Source organism: Sus scrofa, chromosome 6 (assembly GCF_054392235.1).
Source record: "Sus scrofa isolate SSC_HxYL_T2T_F1_AM1 chromosome 6, Sscrofa_HxYL_maternal_Yorkshire_Landrace_v2.0, whole genome shotgun sequence".
NCBI lineage: Eukaryota > Metazoa > Chordata > Mammalia > Artiodactyla > Suidae > Sus > Sus scrofa.
Window position 1 is genome coordinate 173520355 of NC_139388.1, and position 19700 is coordinate 173540054.

Genomic DNA, 19700 nt, shown 5'->3' on the forward strand with positions numbered 1-19700 from the left:
TGATTTATTTTATTTATTTATCTTGACCATGCCCATGCCATGCAGAAGTGCCGGGGCCAGGGGTCAAATCCACACCACAGCAACAACCCGAGACCCACAGCCGTGACAATGCTGGATCCTTAACCCGCTGCACTCCCAGGGAACTCTAGATTTATTTGAAAGGCTGTCGGGGCTGGCAAGTTTGAAATCTGTGGGGCAGACTGGCAAGCTGAGAATTCAGGTGCCGTCATGAGTCTGAAAAGTGCGGGGCAAGCCAGCAGGTGGGAAATTCAGGCAGGTTCCCTTGTGGTGGTCTGGAGGCAGAATTCCTTCTGCTTCTTCTGGGACCCCTCCGTCTTTGTTCTAAGACTTTCAGCGGATTGGATAAAGCCCCGCCCCCCCCCCCAACTGTTCACTTTACCGGCTGTGGAACTTAAGCACGTCAGAAAAGCTGTCCTCACGGCAACATCTGGACGGGTGGTTGACCAAGCACCCGGGCAGCACAGGCCGGCCGAGGGCGCTCGCCAAGTGGACCGCTCTGCGTCCGCTCTTGCCCCTTTTCAGGCCCCCAGGCGGCGGCCAGAGGGATCCTGTTAAAAGCTAAGTCGGAACACGCCCCTCCTCGGCTGAAACCTCCCAACGCCGTCCCACTTCGCTCAGAGTAAAATCCACAGGCTTCCCCTGGCCTCCAAGGTTCCTCTGGGCTCATCTCCAAAAGTTCTGCCCCCACCCTCTGGCTTCCAGCCACACGAGCTTCTGTGCTGTCAGCCAAACAGGCCGAAGAGGCTTCCCTCTCCACCTACTTACTTGTGTGGCTCCCAGCCCCTCACTTCCTCCAGGTCTCTGCTCAAACGCCGCTTCCCCAAAGAGATCTCTCCTGACCGTGCTGCCTCCGAGAGCTTCTCCCTCACTCCTGGGCCTTTAACCGGCTTTCTGGCAGCACCTCCCTGGACACACACGTCATTGCTTGCATTTCTCTCCTTTTACTAGAATCAAGGAATTTGTCTGTTTTGTCCTCCCTCAAAACATCAATATTGGGCACATAACGGGTGCTGCATAAATACCCAGTGAGTTGAGGAGCTGAATACGATTCACATATTCACTCCACCAACCACTCATGCATTTGGCCTTGGAAAATGTCCTGCTTTTTTTTTTTTTTTTTTTTTTTTGTCTTTTTAGGGCTGCACCTGTGGCCTATGGAGGTTTCCAGGCGAGGGGTCAAATCAGAGCTGTAGCTGCTGGCCCACACCAGAGCCACAGCAACATGGGACCTGAACCTCGTCTGCGACCTACACCACAGCTCACAGCAATGCTGGATCCTTGACCCACTGAGCACGGCCAGGGATTGAACCTGCAACCTCATGGTTCCCAGTCGGATTCGTTAACCACTGCGCCACGACAGGAACTCCCTGGACATGTTGTTGTCACCATGGAGTATCTTAGAGTCTTGAAACTGGATTGAGCGGGGGACTGGATGGAGAAGAGGCCAGGTCCCAGGGCCAAGTTCTGACAGGGCCCTGCAGCATTTGGAGGAAAAGCAGAGCACAAGAAGCCAGCGAAGCTGACGGAGCAGGAGCAGTAAATGGAGCCCCAAAAGAGAGTTGTGTCTTCAAGCCAAGTGGAGAAAGTGTTTCAGGAACAAGAGCAGGCTCCCCAGGGTCGAGCACCGCGTTAGCTCGGGTGCGATGGCGGCAGAACTGCCCCTGGATTCGGCAACTTGGAAGCAGCTGCTGACCTTGGCGGGACGGCGTTCAGGGAAGCAGTGGCGATAAGCCTGATGGGAGGGGGATCAAGAGAGAAGAGGGGCACAGAGGGCAGACCCGTGAGAGGGGAGGTCGACTTAGAGCCAGGGCTCTTAACTTTCGCTTTAAATTAAAGGGTAAAACGGAGAGATGGCACATTTATTTTATTTATTATTTTATTTTATTTTTGCTTTTTAGGGCCACACCCGCGGCGTATGGAGGTTCCCAGGCTAGGGACCTACACCACAGCCACAGCAAGGTGGGATCCAAGCCACGTCTGTGACCTACGCCACAGCTCACGGCAACGCCAGATCCTTAACCCACGGAGCAAGGCCAGGGATCGAACCCGTAACCTCATGATTTCTAGTCGGATTCGTTTCCTCTGCGCCACGAAGGGAACTCCAAGAGACGGCAAATTTAAAGACAAATCAGCCAACTGGGTGTAGAACACAAGCAGGTGTATAAACTAAGGTGGTTTTCTAGCATCTCCCCACATGAAGTGTTGGCTCTTCCCTGAAGCAGTGGACGACTTAGTGAATGGCTGTGCTTTTGCTGTGGGCAAAGGGAGACGCAGAACCGCGTTGGTGCCCAGCATTAGGAAGGACACTGGATCTCATTCAGCCTGTCTTCCCTTTTGACTCATTGTCCCCCGTCTGCCCATATTGTACTGACTGATCCTCACCCACGCACGCACGCACGCACGCACGCACGCCCGCGTGCACACACTCCCTTTTCAGGTTTATACCCTTTGCAGCCTCGTCTTGATGGACTGGGGGTTGGACACGATGTTTAAAGGCAAGTAAGTGGATCGGGGCCGCCCCCTGGTGATGGGCCGCGAGCACTGCAGGCAGGGGAAGCCCGCGGCCCTTGGTCCTCCCCGGCTCCGGCGAGGCCCTTGGGCGTAAATGGATCAGGAGCCGCAGCCTCTCCGATGTGAGGGGCAGCGGGAAGCGCTGTCCCCAGGTCTCTGCCCAGGGGTCGGGGTGGGGGTCCTGCCCACGGGATCTGGATGGGCTCCAGAAGGGGACCCGCCTGCGGTCCTTGGGGAAGGGCCCCTGCTCGCCGGCTGGTGTCCGAGTCCGGAAACGGGGCTGAGAGGGTGAGAGTGTTTGGGTCTCGGGGGGACCTGGCCCTGAAGGGGTCTTGGGGGCAGCCGAGGGGCCGCCTGAAGCAGCCGGAGGACGCAGGGAGGGTGACGGGGGGGCCTCCAGCGTCGGGCGTGGACCGAGCTGGGCTGCTCTCTTGGGAGGAGGGGGTTGGAGTCCCTGACCTTGGCCTCCGCCTGCGTTTCCGCCCTCCTCCCCCAGCGGCCCAAGGTGTGGGAGCACGAGTGTACGTGGGGGCTCGCTGGGTCTGTGTCTGTCGCTGGCGTGGGCATGAATGTGGGTGCGAGCGAACACGGGAAGGCGTCTGTGTCCGTGTGGGCACGTGTGGATGTGTGTGTGGGAGTGTGTGTAGCCTGGGCCTGCGAGCATGTGCATGTGTTTGTGTCTGCACGAGTGTGTAAGCGAGGGTGTGTAAGTGTGTGCTGGGTGCTGGAAGGGAGGCCCCTCGTGCCTGGCTGTGGGACAGGGGCTGGTGGCCGCCAGGGTCCCCTCTGAGCGGATGGGGCGTGGGGGGCTCAGTCGCGGAGAGGGGAGCAGGCCTGTGCACAGCGGCCTGGAAGCTGGGGGATTAATGGGGGGCCCGGGAAGGCGTCCAGCCCAGGGCAGTGGGATCGGAATGTTCTCGCTTCTTCACCTCCCCTGGCTCCCTCCAGCAGCCGCCCAGATGCTGTGGCTTTGAAGTCAGGCAGAGCCGAGGTCACGCTGCCGGGCACCTCATTCGCTTCTCTGGGTTCAGCCCTCTTGATGGTGAGACGGTAACAGCACACCATGGCCGCAGAAGGGGGGTGGTAAGGGCCCAGGAGTGCCAGTGAGTGTTTGCTGGGGGCCGACGACAAGCCAGCCCTCCTCTAAGGGCTTTACAAGCACAAACACACAACCCTCAGTGGTAGAAAGCTCTCCTTTCGTAGAGAATGCCCGGGCACAGAGAGGTTTACTAACTTGCCTGAGAACACACAGCTCACACACGGCAGCGCTCCCGAGCTGGGTCATAAGCACTATACAGCCGGCTGGACGGGCAGGGAGTGGAGGTAAGTCATCCCTCACCGTGCTGGGCACATCCTAGACCCGCATGTCCCCTCGTCCCTCTGCCCCCGTCCCTCCCAGGGGTTCAAGGGAACGATGGAGGGAGGAAGGGAGGCCTCTTCACGTTCTCCTGAACGCGGCCTCGCAGAGGCTCGGATGCCGGAATCCTCATCTCTCAAAGAAATGACGCGGATGACGGTCCATGTCGCGGTGCCACCAGCAACGTGGCACCACCCGAGAGCGTGTGAGGCGGTTAGATGTGGTTCTTCCTGCAGGCAGCATTTACTGGGCACCCGTTCTCTGCTGGGCACTAGGGCTCAGAGATGGACAAGACAGCCCCTGCCCTCAAGGAGTTCATGGTTGATGGGGCCGGGCGAGGTCCGTGCCGCATGGCACACGTGAGGCGCGGGGAGTGGGGGAGCCCCGGAGGGGCAGGAGTCCTGAGGCGGGGACACCTGCCTCCAGCGAAGAGGTGGGGGAGCTGTGGGTGGCCCGCCAGTCCTTTGCTCACATCTCACGCCCGGGCTGCCTCTGCCAGTCCTCTCCCATGTCCCGCGCCAGCACCCTGCCTCCAGGAAGCCAGCCCAGACCCTGGTGCTTCCTCTTCTTGGGAACTCCTGCAGCCCTCTGGGCCGGGTGCTCCCCCCCATGGCACCTGGCCTCTGCTACCGTCACCGTTTCTGGTTTGGGTGCAAGGAACCCATCGCCAGTCAGACTGCGCCCCCTCCAGGGCACAACCTCCATCTCACATTCCTCAGAGAACCCTGTGCCCAGGTGGCCCCACAAGCCCGGCACACCTCACTTTTACGGACGCCCCAGCGGGAGTTCTTTGTTCGCAGCACCCAGGCTGAGCCGCTGAGGAAATCCTAAGTGCTGAGTCAGGGCCCCCGCTTTGCCGAGCAGGCTTGAGTTTCATTAAGTGGGGATGCGATACAAATTCCCCGCAGCATTCACGGGATTGATGTCCAAGGCGCAGCTGCCATTTCTGTTTTGAAATTTGCAGTTGGGGATCATTGTGAAACTTGATTGCTCTGTCTCGGGGACTTCTTAAAGTCCAATCCCACAATAAGGCCAATCAGACTCAACCATCAAATGTCAAATAGGAGCTAATGAACCATTCACGGGCTGGGGAGAGAAATCAGGCAATCTCTTATTTCAGGATTATCCCTTCCAAATATTGAATCTGAACTGTAAGCAGAATTTGCTGTAATTGCGTCTCCCTCCTTGTGGGTGTGGGGGATCGCTGGCATTCGCTTTGTTGTCTCGGCTTTCTGGAGGAGGCTTGACGAGCTGACCCGCACTTTCTAGAGGCGTGTGCCCCTGGGGCACCGTTCCGGGAGGGGGCGGCCAGAAGGTGCTGGGAGCACCCCCCTCCCCCGCCGCCGCCCCTGGGTTGAGTCTGCTGAGCTTGGGGTTACCTGGGTGGCGGCCTCTTTGTGGGAGAGGGTGGTCTGCTGAGAGGGAGGGCCACACGCCCTCACATGAGCGGCGCTGGTGCTGGAGCCCGGGTGTGGCTTCAGGAGAGTTGGTGGAGCCCAGGGACAAAGAAACGTCTGGTCTCTACTTCTCAATCTGCTGCCCTGGGATCTGCAAAGCCTCGCACCTTGGCTGCAAACCCACAGACGGATGCCCCAGAACATAGGCTGTTGTCCGATGCCCCTTTGCAACATCTGGTTGGTGACAGGTTACATCAGAGGGCTTGTCGTCAGCTCTACCTGGTGCAGCGTTGTGATGCAGGAGGTGTTTCCTCTCCTCATTCCTTTAGGAATTTCGCGCAGTATGCGGCAGCGGTGGCTGGCTGTCCATCAGCGTTTCCCTCCCTTCTCATGCTGCGCAGTCCTGGCTGCAAAGCAGCTGCCTGGCCGGCCAGGTGCAATGAGGCTTGGTCCTAGAACCAGCCTTCATCACTGAAATGTGAGAGGAGTAATGCCGGCTCCTTACACTTGGAGTCTCCTAAGCAGCCTCATGCCTCCTCCATCCCGATTTCCCCCTTCGGCTGATTGGGTGCAGAGGCTGACAAGGCTCTGCAGGCTGGCAGAGTCGCAGGGTGGGAGGAGCCAGGGTCCTTGAATCAGCGCCTTCAGGATAGGGGCCACATCCGAATAAAGTACATTTCATGGTTCTGCTTCTTACCGCTTCCTGTATCTACTGTCATGTGAACTCGGAGTGCTTCCGGTAAAGGTGGAGTCCACTGGTCAAATCAACTGAGTACATACCTATACAAACATATACGTGTGTGTGTGTGTGTGTGTGTGTGTGTGTGTGTGTGTGCTTGGTCAAGAAAACGAGGCAGAAGGGATGGTGTGCCAGTTCCAAGCCTAAGACTTAAGAAGACTTAAGACCCGCGTGTTTCTGCCTATTTGTTGGCATCCTGCCGTCTCCACGTGAACACTCCCGACTGGTCTGCTGGAGAAGAGACGCACGGAGTTGGCCAAGTCGCCCCAGTTGTGCAGGCAAGCCCAGCCTGGACCATCTTTGACCAGCAACCTGTGACATGTGAAGGAGCCCAGCAGGATCAGCAGAGCCATCTGGCTGAGCCCCACCTGACTCCAGATGCCCATGCACTAAGGACTTCCTCTTGCGTGTCACTCAAGTTTTGTGGTGCTTGTTACGCAGCATCAGGGCACTAGGTGACAGGCACGACCAACCAGGAGTGAATCTATGTCTTGACCGTGATATGAGAGACCCTTGTCTGGTGAAGGAAGTTTGACTTCACCGTGATTTAAACACCTCACTGCTTGCATGGTGTGTCCATTGCTTCAGGCTGAAGGATCCAGAAAAATCTTTCCAGCTCCAGCCGGCTCCTCTCTCCCTGACTCTTTCTACGCACTGGTGGCACTGGGTTTCCCTCAAGTCCTTGAGTGGTTCAGGCAGTGTCCAAAATTGTGGCCTTATCTCATGGGCATTCCCGTCTGCTTAGCACTCCCCTTCTCCCCACATGGCATAGCTAACTCAGGCCTAAAATGCCGCCCCTTCTTCTGGCAAGGTTATTCCAGTTCTCAGAGGAGACTAGTCCCCTGTCAAGTTGGTCCCAAATCCCTGTGTACGTCCTCCTGGCACTCAGTGCCTTTGAGACCCCAGCCCAGGTGTGGCTTCTCCATCACAAGGCAGGAACCTGTCCTGGGCGCTCGAGGTGGGACCCTCCCACTGGGCCACACAGCTGGCACACGGGACAGGCTCAGGCAGTGTTTCTGACTAAATGGGCTGCTGTAGGTGACGTTTTTCTGGACTAGGGTTACCAAGGCTTTGCAACAGGACACCACCGAGCTTGGGAGGACCTAGGAGGGACCCGCTTCTCCTCCACGGATGCTGTCCAGTTGTAGATTCACTTTTCTCTCAAGCTCCCCCCTCTGTTTTTATTTGGCTGTGCTCACGGCATGTGGGAGTTCCCAGGCCAGGGACGGAACCCACGCTGCCGTGGAGACCTGCACCCAGCTCAGGCTCTCAGGTGGCCCCCCAGTGAGAAGACGGGCTGGGCAGTTAGTTTCCCTGGGTCCAAAGCCTGGCCCTGCTCCTTGGCAAACGTGGTATCTCTGACAGATTTCTTCTTGTCTCCTTGCCTCCGTTGTCTCAGCTATAAAATGGGGATTATGGGAATACCCACTCGTAGGGCTGCTCTGAGGAATGAACCAGTTCACACACACAAAGCATGTTCGCAGAGCCTGACATATGCTGAAAGCTACAAAAGCATGAGCCCCAATTATTCAAGGTCAGGGTCTATATTTTATTCATTTCATTTTTGTGTCTCTCAAACGCCTAAACCAGCACCAGCAAAAAGAATGTGCTTAATGAGGGCTTTTAAAGAAAAAAGTCCAGAGGGTTTTGCTTGTTTGTTTGTTTAGGGCTGCACCTGCAGCATATGGAGGTTCCCAGGGTTCGAATCAGAGCTGCAGCTGCCAGCCTAGCCACAGCCACGGCAAACGTGGGATCTAAGCTGTGTCTGCGACCTACACTTCAGCTCATGGCAGCACCGGATCCTTAACCTACTGATCAAGGCCAGGGATAGAACCTGCATCCTCATGGATACTAGGTGGGTTTGTTATCACTAAGACAGGATGGAATTCCAAGGTGAGTATTTTTTTAAATGAACAATTTAGAACTCTTATTCTTTGAAAGACACCGTTCAGAAAATGAAAAGACAAGGGACAGACTGGGAGAAAATATTTGCAAACTCCATATATGCTAAAATACTTGAATCCAAACTACATAAACAGCATGCAAAAGGCAATAATAAAAAGACAGCTCAATTTTTTACAATGAGCAAAAACATCTGAACAGACACTTTGGAAGCTAAATGAATGGCAAGTAAGCACATTGAAAAAATTTAGCATCAGGAGTTCCTGTCGTGGCGCAGTGGTTAACGAATCCGACTAGAAACCATGAGGTTGCGGGTTCTATCCCTGCCCTTGCTCAGTGGGTTAACGATCTGGCATTGCCGTGAGCTGTGGTGTAGGTTGCAGACGCGGCTCGGATCCCGAGTTGCTGTGGCTCTGGCATAGGCTGGCAGCTCCAGCTCCGATTAGACCCCTAGCCTGGGAAACTCCATATGCCGCGGGAGCAGCCCAAGAAATAGCAAAAAGACAAAAAAAAAAAAAAAAAAAAAAAGAAAGAAAAGAAAAGAAAAGAAAAAATTTAGCATCAGTTGGTGTGGTTTTATGCAAATGAAAACCACATTGAGATACCACATTACGTGCCCTAGAATAGCTAACATTTAAAAGACTGACAGTCGTAAGTGTTGGCACGTTTGTAGAGCAGCTGGAACTCTCAAACACTGCTGTTTGGAACATAAAAGGGTATAACCACTTTGGAAAACATTTTGGCAATTTCTTAAAAAGTTAAATTTACACCTACCTTAAGATCCCAGCCATTGCTAGGTAAATACTCCTGGATATTTAGCCAAGAGAAATGGAGGGACATTCCCACAGGAAGACATACTGGGTCTCACAGCAGCTTTGGTTGTAACAGCTCATCCAGTGGTAGAGGATTAACTCTGGTACGTGTGTGTAATGGAATACTCTTCGGCACGTACTCTTCAACACGGATGAATCTCTCACTAACGAGGCTGAAGGAGAGAAGCCAGCTTGAAAAGAATCATGCAGGTTCTCCACGATTCCGTCTGCATCCAACTGTCAGAGCTACAAAGGAATCCATAGTGACAGAAAGCAGAACACTGGTTGCCTGGGGGTGAGGGGAGAGGGGCGTGGACCCCAAAGGGGCAGGTGAAAGTGTAGGGAGATGGACCAGTTTACTATGTCTAGTCTGGCGGTGCTTTCACAGGTGTGTGCATATGCCAGAACTTACCAAATTGTAAGCTATCAATAGCTTCAGGTTTTTATATTAACTATGCTTCAATACACTGATGAGAGAAACGCAGGTGTGACGAATGAGGGTTTGGGAGTTATTAGAGGAGCCAAAGTGATTCAACTCAGGCTCCTGCTAAGGTGCTGCCTCTTATTTATTTATTTATTTAAATTTTTTTATTATGAATGATTTACAGTGGGTGAAACTTTCATTGAAAAAGATACATGCACCTGTACGTTCACTGCAGCACTATTCACAATAGCTAAGACATGGAAACAACTTAAATGTCCATCCACAGATGAATGGATTAAGAAGATATGGCCCATATACACAGTGGAATACTACTCAGCCATAAAAAAGGACAAAATAATGCCATTTGCAGCAACATGGATGGAACTAGAGACTCTCATACTGGGTGAAGTAAGTCAGAAAGAGAAAGACAGACACCATATGATGCCACCTTTAAAAAAATTATTTTTAAAAACTAAACCTCCAGTGGAGGGCAGGCCCCATACCAGGGCTTTTCACTTTGTTCTACCAGCACCGGGGTAGAGTCTGTGCGAGGACATGTGCCCCAGGAGGGCATGGGGAGGGCTTGGGGACGTCCTTCAAATCTCAAGCCGGTTTGGGCCCTGTGAGAAAGTAAATTCCTTAAACTTCTCCTGAAGTGATGGGAGGGAGCCGAGGCCTCGGTGTGTTTCTGCGAAGCCCTCAGTTGGCAGCACAGCCCCATGTCTCTGAGCTAAGAGAGGCAAGGGCCCCGGGGGCTTTGTTCTCTCTCCCAGGCTGTGTGCTTGCCCTTTTAAGCTCCCCAGGGGTGTGGCGCTGTCTCCTGCATAATCCGGCTTGTCTCTCGAGGAGGCAAACCGCACAGGCAGATCGGGAAAGGCAGAGACAGTGCATCTGCTCGTGGTCTGGCGCTCTCGCCATCCTTCCAAACGCCCAAGCTGAGCTTTTAAATGATGCTCAGAAACGGTTTGCAGTGGAGTTCCCGTCGTGGCGCAGTGGTTAACGAATCCGACTAAGAACCATGAGGTTGCGGGTTCGGGTTCGGTCCCTGGCCTTGCTCAGTGGGTTAAAGGATCCAGCGTTGCCATGAGCTGTGGTGTAGTTTACAGACACGGCTCAGATCCCGCGTTGCTGTGGCTCTGGCATAGGCTGGTGGCTACAGCTCCGATTGGACCTCTAGCCTGGGAACCTCCATATACCGTAGGAGCGGCCCAAGAAATGGCAAAAAGACCAAAAAAAAAAAAAAGAAAGAAACGGTTTGCAGTGAAACTCACCACCAGATCCCACTCCAGCATCTTGGGTGTGTGTGTGTGTGGGGGGGGGTATGATTCAAACCCAAGGCAAGTGCCACTTGGCTGCCTACCCTCTTGCAGGAGACGAGTGTGAAAGTCCCTCTCCTGGCTTGGGAAGGACTGATGGGTAAAGTCTGGCCTCCCCAGGACCTGAGGCCATGAGTCTCAAGCAGACACGGCGGCCAGGGTACAGAAGGAGCAGGCTCCAGGAGCAGGAGGGAATGAGGGCATCACCATGAGCCCTCAAGGTGCACTCCCGGAGCCCGCGTCTGCCGGGCCCTACCGACACTGTTGGCTGAGTCGTTGCTCATCGTTAGGGGCTCCGCTCTGCCTTGGAGGGTCTCTAGCAGCGTCCCTGGCCTCCACCCCAACCTCCCACCCAGGGAAAGATATAGGGAGAAATCACCCCTGGTCCAGAGCCATGGGACCAGCCCAGCCGCTTTGGATCTTAGCTGCATCACCTGCAAAATGGCCTCAGTTGACCATCTTTTGTTTTTAATTGAATTTATAATGATTTTTATTTTTTCCACTATAGCCGATTTACAGTGTTCTGTCAATTCTTCCTGCACAGCAAGGGGACCCGGTCACACACACATGCAGACATTCTTTTTTCTCACGTGATCAGGCTCCATCACGAGTGACCAGACATAGTTCCCAGGGCTACACAGCGGGATCTCACTGCTCATCCACACTTGACCTTCCCGAGGGCAGGAGATTGGACTAGATTCGTGGCTCCGACGTTTGCCACATGGCTGGTCAGAATTGAGGTGCGCTGCACGTGTGAAGCAGAGGCTGGATTCTGAAGACTTGCTTACTTCATAAAAACGGGTTGACATATCTCACTAGTGATTTTCATAGTGTTTACATGTTGAAAGGATACTCGGGGCACATTGGGCTCAATCAAATATACGATTGAAATTAATGTCACCAGTTCTTTTTTGGTTTTTAAAATGTGGCTGTGAGAAAATCTGAAATAACCCACGTGCCCCCCACCGTGCTTCTATTAGAGTCTGTGTAGCGAAGGGACAAACATTCATCAAAGAATCACTCCGTCGACGTGAGAGAACCCTGGCTGAGAAAGCGATGTGGCAGATGCGGGCGTGGACTGCGGGATGTCGGGGTCGGGGGTCAGGAAAGCTCCCCTGAGGAAGTGATGAAGGGGAGACTTTCTGATCGAGGAGGGGCAGGAAGAGCATCACGTGCAGAGGGAACGGCCATCGCCGCGGTGCTGCAGTGGGGGTGAGCACGGTGCCCAGGGTACAGGGGGCATGTGGAGCATAGGGCTGGACCACACAGCGCTCTGTGGGCTGGGCGAGGGGCTGGTCTCCGTCCTGGAGGCAGTGGGAAGCCATGGAAGGGATTTTATTTAATTAAAAAAAAATTTTTTTTAGGGCTGCACCTGCGGCATATGGAGGTTCCCACCCAGTCTAGGGGTTCAGTCGGAGCTACAGCTGCCGGCCTACACCAGAGCCACAGCAACTTGAGATCCGAGCTGCATCTGCGACCTCCACCACAGCTCATGGCAACACTGGATCCTTAACCCACGGAACGAGGCCAGGGATCAAACCCTCAACGGCATGGTTCCTTGTAGGATTCGTTTCCGCTGTGCCACAATGGGAACTCATAATTTGTACCTTAAAAAACTCACTCTGCCTTAGATTTTTTTTTTTTTTTTTTTTTTTTTTTTGGCTGTGCCTGCAGCGTGCAGACGTCCTTGGGCCAGGGATTGGACCGGTGATGAACAGTGTCAATGCCAGGTCCTAAAGCTGCTAGACCACCAGGGACCTCCCGTCTTTGATATTTTATCTCCACGCCTGTGAAGCCACAGAGGGCTCTGGAACAGGACGGCTGTGTCCCACTGAGAGCTCTGTCACTCACTCACTCTGTAGTGGTGGGCGAGTAACACACGCCTAGTGCCCATGGCCACACCTGTCAGATGGGAAGGCGGCGGTGGCATCTACTTCACTGGGCTGTGGCGGTGACCACACGGGTTATCACGTGAGGGTCACGGCAGCCCAGGGCTGGGCGCCGAGCACCCCTCGGGCTTTTCACTGCGGACCTCGTGTGCGGGGACGATGGCGCCTTAGAAATCTTGGCTCTCCCTCATTCTGGCTGCACGTACAAATACGCCTCGTGTTTTTCTGTCTTTCTCCCGGGAGGAAACGCCAGCTCTGTTGGAATTCTTGCCTTCTGTTCCTGGGTCCTGGCACATGGAGACCCAGAGAACACAAAGGAAGAAGCTGAGAGGCCGTCAAGGGACACAGGGAGAGAATTCCCCTCGGAGCCGTGATTTCAACTTCTCTCCAACAGCGGCTCCCTTACGGTTTTCGGCTACCTTTTAAAGTCAGTCTGAAAAAGAGGTGCTATTGTAGAAAGAAGGGAAAGAAAAATGGCCTGCCCTTGGCTCTTGCCCATTGGAGAGCCCAGGCTGCTGGGCCACGGCGGGGAGAAGGCCCGGCTTTCACAACTTCATGCTCATATTTGGAAAAGTCCTTGGTAAGTTCTTTGACCACATTCCAAGAACCCGGCAGGGCCTTCTCGGAGGGTGACCCCCAGGAGCCAGGATGGGTCTCGGATATACTGCAAATCGCCCGGGGAATTACAGCAACTTTGGCAGCCTGACATGTATACATAAGGGCTCAAAATCTTGAAAATCCATCTGGGTGCTGAGCTGGGTAAGTAAAAGCAAGTACTTTTGCAGCTCTGCATGTTCATTCAACCAGAAGAAGTTTGCTAACGGTGCTCAGCACGAGCCTGACCTGCCATCAGTGGCCAGCTTTGGTGACAATCCATTGAGCTCACCTCAAGAGCAGGTTTGCTGTGTGCACCAGCGGCAGCTGGAGTCTTGGATTCACCCTGTTCCCTAACCATCAAGAACTGAATTTGGGAGTTGCTGCTGTGGCGCAGAGGAAACAAATCTGACTAGGAACCGTGAAGTCGCCGGTTCGATCCCTGGCCTCAATCAGTCGGTTTAGGGTCTGGCACTGCCGGAGCTGTGGTGTAGGTCGCAGATGTGGCTGGGATCCTGCATTGCTGTGGCTGTGGTTTGGGCCGGCAGCTGTAGCTCTCATTTGATCCCTACCCTGCGGAACCTCCATATGCTGTGGGCATGGCCCTAAAAAGCCAAAAAAAAAAAAAAAAAAAAAAAAAGAACTGAATTTGGTTCAACTTTCTTCGAAACTTACCGCACCCTGGGTTAGGGCTTGGACGCTGGATCCTTTAGGGCTTCCAAAGGATTCTGGATCCACCTCATTCTCTCTAAGGTAGAGCCAGGGGGTGGAATGATCCAGTGTGTTCTTGCAGCTCCAGGTGTCACATCCCCTATGACAATTTCCCAAGCAGAACAGAAAGAGCTGCAGACAGCGTCTCCTTGCTTGCTGTAGTGTAGTGGAAGATACATTTGTCTTTGTCTCTGGTTCTTGGTACAGAGCTCCTAAAACCCGGATAATTTCCTGAGTGATGGGAGGCTGGGAGCATCTTTTATTTTAATATTTGGTCTTTGACCTTGGTTCTCGACGGAAGAGCTTCTAATACCCTTGGCGTCTCCAGAGTGATGAGTGCCTTTTTTTTTTTTTTTAAATATTAAGGTGATGCCTTGTGACTGAGGCCCCCGAGATAACTTCAGAAGTCACCAGAAAGATCAAGCCATGATGGAAAGCTTGGCGCCTTCAGCCCCCTTCCTAACCTCTGAGGAGGATGGGGAGCTGGAGGTTGCTAGTCATTGATTGTGCCTACACGATGAAGCCACCATAACATCCCTACACTATGGAGAGCGTCTGGGTTGGTGAACACAGGAAGGTGCTCGGAGCGTGGTGCCCCAGGGAGGGCATGGAAGCTCCGCTCCCCTGTCCCACGTATTGTCCTATGCCCTCGCTCCTCTGTCTGGTCATCTGTACCTTTGCAATATCCTTCGTAACGAACAGTAAACTAAGTGAGTGTTTCTCGAAGTTCTTTGAGATGGTCCAGTAAATTACTGAACCTGAAAAGGGGGTGGTGGGGACTCCTGATTTATAGCCAGTGGGTCAGAAGGACGGGGGACAGCCTGGGATTTGAAATTAAGTCAGAGGTGGGGGGCAGTTTTGAGAACTGACTCCAAGGTCCCCAGCACACCTCCTCTTACGCCGTATTGATCAGAATTGTGTCACGAGTCCACCCCCAGACAGTCGCTGGTGTGGGGCTGCTGCGACTGGCTTCAATCAGCCACCATTCACGCCCTGGGTCAGGGCACTGGGCTTGGTGGCGAGGAGGAAGCAGGGCGGCTGGTGGATGGGAGCTCTGGTGTCCCGCGGAGTCTTTCTCCTAAGAGCAATGGGGAGCCATTGTAGGGCTTTCAGCAAGGCAGGGACATGATCAGATTTGTGTTTTTAGAAGAGAGTCTGGCAGGAGAGTGGAGAAGGGGTTGAAAGGAGGCAAGAAGAGAAGTGAGGAGATCAATTCCAAGCTGTCCGAGCTTGTCTAACGGGGAATGAAGTCAGATAGAATTTCATTCTATTTGCTATAAATTTTTTTTTTTAATATAGGCTTTCCTATGTTGCAGGAAAACGCTTTGAAGAACTTTTTTTTTTTTTTTTTTGGTCTTTTTAGGGCCAAACCTGCGGCATATGGAGGTTCCCAGGCTAGGGGTCAAATCGGAGCTGTAGCCGCCGGCCTACGCCACAGCCACAGCAACACCGGATCCTTAACCCACGGAGTGAGGTCAGGGATCAAACCCTGCATCCTCATGAATGCCAGTCAGATTAGTTTTCTGCTGAGCCACAGGGAAACACCAAAGAACCTCATGATAGACTCATTTCCCTTCTTCGTAATTTACTTTTTGCTCCCTAGCTGCCCTTAAAGCTGAGCCAGGAGACAGAGTTCATTGCTCCAGGAGAACGGAAGGAAGATACTCCCTAGAACAAAGCAATCATTGTTCGCTGTGTCTTTCTTTTTCTTCCTTCCTTCCTTTTCTTTTCTTTTTCTTTTTTGGCCGCACCTGGGACGTATGCAAGTTCCAGGGGTCAGGGATCAAATCGGAGCCGCCGCTGTGACCTATGCCACGGCCGTTGCAGTGTGGGATCCTTAACCCACTGCGCTGGGCCAGGGATCGAAGCCACGCTGCCGCAGACGAAGCCAGATCCTTAATCCCCTGCTCCGTACTGGGAACTCTCCTAGCTGTAAATGTCACCCTAGACTTTCTAAATCCGTCGCCAGACAGTCTAGGAGAGGGGCAGCAAACTACGGCATGCAGACCAAATCCGATGGCTATTTCGGTAAAGTTTTGTTGGAGCTCAGTTCTGCTCCCTTGTGTACTGATGGTCTCTGCGGCTGCATTTGCATGACAGCAGCACAGCTGAGCCGTTGTGATGAGGACTCTGTGGCCTGAGGAGCCTGACCAGCTGGTCCTTTATAGGAAAATTTGTCCACCTAGTCTAGAGAGGCAGACTCTGGAGAGAGGGGCATTTTTCCTGGAACATCTGAAGCGGAGTTTTTCTTATCAAGATCCAAAGCTTGGAAGACTTAGCTCAGAGTCGGAAGGACAAGGAAGGTCTCTCACCAGGAACGTGTTGGCCACACGGGGCTGCGGAAGGCCCCTCTAGGGCTGAGGCAGGCAAGACGGGATGGGCTTCAGATGGGACCGTCCTGGCTTCCCCTCAAGGTCAGAACTTCCAACTGCTTGGGCAACGCCAGGGCGCCCAGAAAAGCCTTGCATTGCATGGTTCCCTGGGACCTGCCGAGCAGTGGCTGAGGGAGACTCCTTAGAAAGGCGTCCAAGAGCAGCCTCATCTGGCCCCACACCCTCGGCTTTGCCTGGACAACCTCAACATTGCAGGAAGGCCTCATCCAACTCCACGAAGTTGGCTTCCCTTCGTATACCTACAGAGAACACCAGCCTTCTACTTTCAGAACACGCTCTGGACCGGTAGCTGTCCCTTCAGTATCCGCTCAGCTGACCGGACCTCCGTGGAGTCAGGGCCCATGCCTGTGTGTGGCTTTATCCTCCTCTCGGAACCCAGCGGTAACACTGAATGAATTGGAGAGCAGGGAATGAATGAGTGAGCAATAACCTGAGAGACCACACGCCCTAGGTTTTCTTTACCTGCTTGCTGCCTGCTTGCTGCTCTGGGCACCATCATTAGGAAACGCAGGCACCCCATTTACGAGAGGGGGTGACAGCACCGCTGTCTTTGTGGCTGCATTTGCAGGCAGCACTCAGACACCACAGAAGACGTCAGTAGTAAGATGTGCTCTTGATTCTGGAGTGTCTGCGCTGACATAGACCCGTTACCGAACAGCTCCAATCGGCTGTGGCGGGTGCCTGCCGAGCACAGAGACTTCTACTTCGGCTTCTAAGTTGGAGAAGTGGAAGACAACTGGCCGTCATTTAAACGGACCAGTTAGCTTGAGGGGTGACCCTTGCACAGGAGATCAGAAACAATGTGTTGCCGAGGGATCGTGTGGCAGAGGGTCCTTAGACAAAGGGAAGCCTGGTGGGCTGTGGCCAACTAATTCAAATAGTCCTGGGTTATTTGACTTCCATAACAATGCAAAGCAGTGAAAAAAAGGACAAGGACATAATCTGGACAAGCTGCTACTCAAATCAAGAATGGCAACAAAAGGCAACATTTGTTTTGTGTTCAAGGAGGGCCAGATGCGCTGCCCAGCACTTGGCTTGTATTTTCCTGTTTCATCCTGACAACAACCCTATGAGATACTGTTATTCACTATAAAACGGTCCGGGCACCTCCTCGTGTCAGACATTGCCCAGGCCCCGAGGTACAGAGAGATCCGGAGGGACAGGTCCCTGCCCTCCTGGAGCTTACCTTCCAGGGATAGGCACCACTATCAGCCCCGACTGGTAATTTAAACAAGTGAGGTTCTGCAAAGCCCAGTAATTTACCCAGATCCTAGGAACTGATCAGGCCAACGTCCGGGTCCAGAGAGCTCTGACTCCAGAACGTCTCCCTCGCCAAGATGCATGTTCTTTGCGCTGATGGCCCCCAAAGTTTGGGCCGACAGCTATGCCAGCTGAAGAGTCCTTCAGGACTTGTAAGACAGACACGTTCTTTTGACTGCTTTGTTTTTGGAGCAGACAAGGCTTCTGTACTGAAAACCTCGGAGGAGCATGGGTGGGGATGTCCCGACACTGTCCCCAGCGTCAGGTTCCCTCTCTGGCGGGACCTCCCCCTGGCAGTCCCAGCCACGCGGGGGTGGCCTGTGGGTGATCATCGGAGAGGGCTGGCAGGGCTCCCTCCCGGGCTCCAGGAACCATGGGGGCATGTGAGTTCCCAGAACGGCTCCCAAGGCCAAGGGTATGGGTACTCTTTTTGTAATTGCACTTTCTTCTTTGAACATGCTATATATTCGCATGACCCAAAGATCAAGCAGTTAAAAAAAAAAAGAGTTGCGGAGTTCCCGTTGTGGTGTAGTGGAAACAAATCTGACTCATATCCATGAGGATGCAGGTTCAATCCCCGACCTCACTCAGTGGGTCGAGGATCCGGTGTTGTCGTGAGCTGTGGCATAGGCTGGCAGCCGGAGCTCCTAGTTGACCCCTGGTCTGGGAGTTTCCATGTGCCTCCAGGGTGGCCCTAAACAAAAAAAAAATAAAATAAAAAAAGAATTACAATAGAAAGGTGCCCCAGACACCCAGTTTCCCTTCCCTTCCCGGGGTTCCTTGAGAAACGGAGTTCCTTGTTTCTCATACGTGCAGGTGGAGGGGATTCTAAGACAAAGGGGGTGGAGATATTATGGGCTGGCCATGCTTGATAGACAAAGAAAGATGGAGGGCTCGTAAGACTGTGCTGCTGAAGTGTGAGGGATCCTAAAATAGTTCCACGAGTTAGACTAAGCCACCTTTCTATGGGCCACCTTCTTTCCATGAAGCCTACATTCCAGAAACTCTGGGAAGCCAGGTCAATGGCTGGAAAGACCAGTCCCCACGGGAAACAAATCGGCCGGCTTTCTGGGCCACGTTGTGGGTCCTGCTGCTCTGGTTTACGGAGCGACCACCTGGGAGCTGATGTTCAGGCAAGAGGGTCCCCAGCAGGGACAAGACCCAGGAAGGGAGCATGGTCCCCTCAACTCCTGGGAGCAGCCAGTTCTCCTCCGAATTGGTGCTTGTTTTACTTCAACGAATGGCTTTTCAAAACGCCCTAGTTTTCTGTTATCCAGTTTTTATGCAGGTAAGAGATATTTGAAATATTGAGCTATCGCTTTTAAGAAAAGCCAGGGTAGTCATAGCCAGAGCAATTAGGCAAGAAAAAGAAATAAAAAGCATCCAAATTGGAAAAGAAAGAAGTTAAACTGTCACTATTCATGGATGATATGATTTTATGTATAGAAAACCCTAAAGACTCCATCAAAAAACCATTAGAAATAACATATGAAACAGTAAAGTTGCAAAGTACAAAATCAACCTACAAAAATCTGTTGTATTTCTTTCTTTTTTTTGGTCTTTTTGTCTTTTCAGGGCCGCACCTGCAGTATATGGAGGTTCCCGGGCTAGGGGTCTAATCCGAGCTGCATCTTCGACCTACACCACAGCTCACAGCAACGCCAAATCCTCAACCATAGTAGTGATTACCAGAGGGGAAGGGGAAGCAGTGATTCCCAAAATGGGTAAGGGGATCAGCAGTGTGGGGATGGATGGAAAGGAAATTTTGGGGGGTGAGCACATGGTAGGGGATATAGAAATAGAATGTTGTACACACAAAATTTATAAAACGTTATAAACCAATATTGCCTTAATTAAAAAAAAAAACTGGAAAAAAGGGGCAGGGGTGGAAAGCCAGAGTAATCAGTCCTCTGAATCTTACGTGATAGAAAATACAGATGGATTCTTCTCACCAGCAATAAGACGTCTTCTGGGATTGGGGGGCTTGTGTGCCTTCCATAAGCTCACTGACGGTGGGTGGTCTACGTTACAGTCAGGCCATTTGGCAGGACAAAGGACTTATTATTTTCAACATCTGCTGAACTTGTCTCTTTCCTTAGTTCCATCCGGACCAAGAATACGTGTTAGAAATGGGTACCCTGACCATCTTTTGAGATCATGCGTGGTGCTCAAATTCCGACGTATCATGAAATAAGAAATCTTCAAGACCATGAAGTTGGCATGCTGCTTTCTCTCTTACTTAAGTGGTGGTTTTCCTTTGCAATGAGGCATTCTGTGGTCAATGACCATTTGGCTGTTTCCATGTTCCCGTCGAATTCTCTAGACTCTGGCTAAACCAGATCTGGTGTGAACAAGTCACGCGCATGTGGGCATT